The 5,722-nt window shown below is 45.2% G+C and overlaps 1 long non-coding RNA gene across 1 annotated transcript; it reads left to right on the forward strand.

Annotated features, from left to right (window-relative positions):
- The first annotated feature begins 256 nt into the window (after nucleotides 1-256).
- Nucleotides 257-5,396, forward strand: LOC146356437 (uncharacterized). Its single transcript, XR_014788652.1, has 4 exons — nucleotides 257-1,214; nucleotides 2,156-2,388; nucleotides 3,566-3,692; nucleotides 5,200-5,396. It is a non-coding gene; the product is annotated as an uncharacterized LOC146356437 (long non-coding RNA).
- Nucleotides 5,397-5,722: the final 326 nt, after the last annotated feature.

Here is a 5,722-nt window from a genome sequence, read left to right on the forward strand (position 1 = left end):
GAGCCCTTGAGATGCTGTTGCTGTGAGACTGGGTGGAGTAGCTTGGTTTCCACTGACAAGGAACCCAGTGCCCTTCTTTGGCAAGTGACAAGTCACACAAAGAATGGCTGCACCAAAAGGGATCCTTTGGGTGCTTTGGCACCCCACCTCAACATATACCCCACACCTATCAAAGTGGCATGCATTTTGTTAGATATTTATAATTTCTGGTAAACAATTATTTCATATATTTTATTTATTTATTTATTTACAATAGATTAAAAAAAAAACAAGGTTTGAACATTAAAGCAAAATGAGAACTGTGCAGAATAAAACCATCTTAAAAAGCAGCACCAGAATGAAACAAAACCATACAATATCCTCAAAAACACCAATGTTGAACACTAGTCTTTCCCTTTCCTCACTAGATGAGTTATGGCTTTGTTGCACATGTTCCTAATGATAAAACTCAGTTTCCTTTTGTCTACCGGATGGCCCCAAGGGAAGAAACCCAGTACCCGGGGATCGTCCAGCTCCTCCTGTTTTTTGGATGGACGTGGATTGGACTCTATGCTCCAGACACTGACAATGGAGAGGGGTTCATGAGGGCCATGACACCCCTCATGATCCATCACGGAATTTGTGTTGCCTTCTCAAGAAGACTACTATGAAATATTTTGTACCAAATGTCCGAGAATGATCTACCTGTCATGTGGAGAAAAGTCAAAGTAATGGTTTTCAACGTGGACTCTCACTATGGCTTTTCTCCAATTCTCATTATACAATATATACTTGAAAATAAACAAACTGGGGCAAAACTCTGGATCACAACAACTTTTCAGGACATCAACATGATCTTGTCTGATAGACCTCATTTCTTTCCATTCCATGGTTCTTTCTCCTCCATAATGAAGACCCCCAAAAGGACAAAATATGACTACTATGAACCATTTCCTTTAGCTACTAAACAGCTTTGGCAAACAGCCTTTCACTGTTTCTATTCAAAGCATGCATTAGCCAAGAAACGTTGGACCAGATGCATGCAGAAAGAGCAACTGGACAAGCTGCCCCAGGAGGAGATAGAGAGAGTCCTGTCTCAAGACAGCTACAGTACGTACAACAGCGTCCAAGTTGTTGCACATGCCTTAGATGTGGCATATTCCTCCCGATCGAAACAGATACTGATCGTAGGTGGAGGAGGCAGGTTGGAACATCAAAGGCTGCAGCCATGGCAGGTATTCCCTTCTCCTTTTGCAAAAATACCACCAGTGGAGGCTGGTGGTGGAGCGTATTTCAGTGGAGCTGCGAATCCACTCTGGGTTTTAGTCACAACTAGTACGACCTCTAAAGGAGCTAGCCAAGATGCTGGTCCCTGTAGCAAAATGGGTTCCAAACCTTGGATAGCTCCTTTAGAGTTCTGACTGAAACCCAGTGCAGATTCACATCCCCCTTGAAATAGCACCCAGAAGCCTCCACTGACAGCCTCAAACGGCAAAAGATTCAGGATCAAAATGACTGTGCATGTGTTGAAGCACATGATCATGCCAACAGTGTGGCAGTGCCAGCAACAAACAGAGCTTACTTTGTTTTTTGTTTGAAGTGATGGTTATCTTTTCTTGAACTACATTTGTTGCAGAAATCAGAGTCAGAGAGACCATGGGGTGAAGGAAAAAGAGTTTTTCTTTATTAACGCGTGGGCTTTATGGCTGGAATCTCTTCCAAAGAGCCAAAAGCCCCGATTTACATCAGCAGATTGTTTTTATAGATATTGTGACACATAGGAAACAGCTCCTCCTCTCCCTCCCATGTGGGGTTGCAGTCCTCAACATTTCTTCTCCTAGCACCATTGTTTATATCCCAGGAAATGGGTTATAGGGCATGATAAGCAGAGAAGAGCAGAGAACAGCAGAGAACATGATATACAACTCTATGCTGACCTTAGCCTTGTTGACAAGATAAGAAATTCCTGTGTCTTGTCAGCTTACAAACATATATTTCAGAGAGCAAGAGCTCAGCAAGAACATGAGGCATGAGGCTTCTTAGTCTGACCCTCTACATTGCTACTACACGTTGAGGATAAAATCATGTGTCTTTGCAGTAAATTGATACTGTTCTTGTAGCAGATTCACTTGGTGTGTTTTCATGTTTTTTAAAAGCTGACTGTTTTCTCTCTCAGTCTAGCTTCATACTTTTTTAAGAGATGTCCAGTTTTCTAATGCTTCTGTGAGCAAACTGTATCTGGATGAGCATGGGGAGCTGGAAGCTGACTTTGAATTCATTAACTGGGTGCTGTTTCCCAGTTCAACTCGAGGTAGAGTGAAAATCGGGAGTATAAAGAGACAAGGATCCACAGACAGAAAGCTCACCATTCACCCAGAAACCATTGTGTGGCCCAGGTATTTTAATCAGGTAGGGGAAAAGATTAGTTTCATTTTGGGGGCTTGTGGCATCCATTAATCTCTAATAATATGAGGTTAATGCATATGATGTGCCTAGAAGAGCTGTGTACCACTTGGGCCCGAGGTCCAACTCAGAATGGGCTGCTTTGGGGCCACTTCAGACCCCTTCTGAGGTGAATTGGAGGGTGCACGAAGTGACCTGGAGCAGGTCAGGGGCTCTCTGAAGAGCTTGGGCGCACTTCAGCATGCCTGGCCCAGCTGAAGTTTGCCAAATCACCGTAATCGTCACCATCCCCACAGGAGGAGGAGGGCATGGTTGAGGAGGGGGTGGCGGCAGCAGCGGAAGAGGAAGAGTCAGCGGGGACCCACTGAATCAGCCAGAGCCGAATGGTGCCTGCCTCAGAAGCCACAAAGGGGCTTCTGAGTCAGATCAGAGGGTCCCTGCACAGCCATAGTGTGCAGTGATCACTCTTCACTGTTGTGTTTTATGGTCGTTTTTCTATTTCTCTTGTTAGTTCTGTTTTGCATTGGGGAAAGCAATCCTATGGCTGCCAGACAGTGGCTGGACAGCCATAGGATTTTGTGATTTCTGGGAACCACAATCCCTGCCCCTCCCCTGCCACCTCATACCTGGCAGTGTTTTCCCCATCTCCATGCTTGTAACTACCACACGGAGCAGGGGAAAAGGGGGTGCTCCCAGAGACAGGGAGGGGAGGAGACCACAGATGCACCGTTACGATGTTTCCAATGCATCATTCAGCCTCCTTGACCCCCACCCAGAAGCCCCTAGCTAAACAACCAAAAGCAGCTATCTAGCTGCAAAGGCATGGCATCCAGAGTGCGGAGTAGAGGATCCCCTCCATGCCCCAGCTGCTCTGCATTGGGTAGTTGGCCTCCTTTGAGTTCAGACATCGCTGACTTTCCCAATAGGATTGCACCATTAGTTTATTTTGTTATTGTATCTCTCATCTTTCAGGTTTGCACTCTGCGTTCAATCTCATTATGTAGAAAAAAGTGTGATATCAATGTTGAAATGAACAAATGAACATCCAAAGAGCATCCTGGGGTCACTTCAGGTCAATGGGACTAGAAATCTCATCGGGTCCTTTCCAAACTCTTAGATTCATTTCCATAGAAATAAATGTTCCTAACATGTCTTCCTTTCTGCTCATTCTCTTTATCGCTAGACTGTGCCTCATTCCAGGTGTACCGAGAGCTGTCACCCTGGATACGCCAAGGAGGCCCAGGAAGGAGAGCCACCTTGCTGCTATGCTTGTGCACCATGTGCAGAAGGGACAATCTCCACTCAGGAAGGTGGGTGACCTCAGAGGAAAGGCTATTCCCTTGGGAAATAGAGCAAATATTTGAGCTTGGCTTTTTGCCTCAACACCACATTTGTAATCAGAGGCTCTCTTCTGGATCTCCCTGCCATCTGGAATGAGGGTACTGGGGACCTGATAGAGGGCCTTTTCAGTTGTGGCACCCCGCTAAAGGAATGCCCTCCCCAGAAAGGCTCATCAACTGTGATGCCATTCAAGTGCCAGGTGAAGATGCCTTTATTTGCCCAGCCATTTCAGCCCATAGAGTGAATCTGGTTTTAATCACAGGTTGCTCTGTTCTACCACATTTTGAGGCTGTTGTGCTTTGTTTTGTTTTTTAAAATTAATTAATTGATTGATTGATTGAGCTTCTTTTCCTATCATTTCTTTTTCAGGTTTGTAAATCATCCTAACATGATGATGTTTGTAACTCATCCTATCCAAGCTGCTGCACCCATTTTAGGGATAGGGTCCAACACTTTGATAGCTCCTTTAGAGTTCTGGCTGGTCCTGACTGAAATGCTGAACGCATTTACAGCCCCACTGAAATCAGAGCCATCAGCCTCCATTGTACACAGTGCAACCTCTTTTCCTTGGTTTAAGGCACCCCCTACAAGAAAGCAGTTCTTGCTTTCTTGCAGTTAACGTGACTGGGGCAGTGATGTCATTAAGACATAGGCCAGTCTACCAGTCTTTAGAGATTTTTTCTGTAATGTACTGTGATTCTGTGGCAGACATGCAGGCGTTCCTTGGCAGAAAGGGGGATGTGAAAAATGGTATAAAGCTGAAGATGCAAAGTTTGGAACCCTGTGCCCCACAATACCCCCCCCCTCTGTTGATCAGACCACTCTCCTGTCCAGTGACAATTCATCCTTCTACATCTGTAAACCCCTTCAGCAAAATTGTCCATGAAAGGGAAAGATAAGAAGACTTTATGAAGGATTGCTACTCTGGGTTTGAAACTTAGGGAACTGCCCTTGCAAGTAGCCAGAATGATGACAGAGGTGACATGTTGGGCTTGGACAGGGGAGATCCAAGTTCAAATCCCTGCTCAGAGACAGGGCTTGCTGCTTTGGCGTGATTGTTATGACTTAGAGAAAAAGTAGGATAACCACATAGATACTACCCCGACATATTGTTTAGCTACACGCAGCTGCTACTCGTGTCTTTGAACAAAATAGGAAATTTTGTATTTACACCAAATCAACTCATCTAGCACAGCTTTGTATAATCTGACTTGCAGGAGCCCTGTGATCCCTCACAACAGTTTCCTGGCCACACTGTCTGGGATCCTGCATTTGTTATGAGGTCGTAGATTGTATAACCTGAACACAACACTTGTCCTCTACCAGAGAACATTGGTCTCTCTCCCTCCCCTACTACAGATTCTACTTTCCTGAATTCTCCAATTCCCTATCCTTGCTCAAAATGTAAGAGAACACCAACACTTCTGGATGGATGCCTGATCTTCGTCATCCTGAGGTGACTCTTCTTCTTTTCAGATGCAGACCATTGCACCAAGTGTCCAGAAGAGCAGCATCCAAACAAGGACCAAGATCAATGTGTCCCCAAGGATATAACTTTTCTGTCCTATAACGAAACATTGGGGATCCTTCTGACTTCCTTTGTCCTATTCTTATCCCTAACAGCAGGTGTTGTTTTAGTAGTCTTCATTAAATTCCGAGAAACTCCAGTAGTCAAATCTAATAACTGGGACCTGTCCTACATTCTCCTGATCTCCCTCCTGCTTTCCTTCTTGTCCTCCTTCCTATTCATTGGCTGGCCAAAGAAAGAGACCTGCCTTCTCCGACAAACAGCCTTTAGCATCATCTTCTCTGTTGCTGTCTCTTCAGTGTTGGCCAAAACAATTACTGTGGTGCTGGCCTTCCTGGCCACAAAGCCAGGGAACAAAGTGAGGAGATGGCTGGGGAAGAGTCTGGCAAACTCCATCATAATTTCTTGTTCCAGCATCCAGGTTGTCATCTGCTCCATTTGGCTGGGAATCTCTCCACCCTTCCCTGACTC

The sequence above is a fragment of the Heloderma suspectum genome, chromosome 2 (genome assembly GCF_057233095.1).
Source record: "Heloderma suspectum isolate Gila_16-S chromosome 2, 16-S_ref, whole genome shotgun sequence".
Classification (NCBI taxonomy): Eukaryota; Metazoa; Chordata; class Lepidosauria; order Squamata; family Helodermatidae; genus Heloderma; species Heloderma suspectum.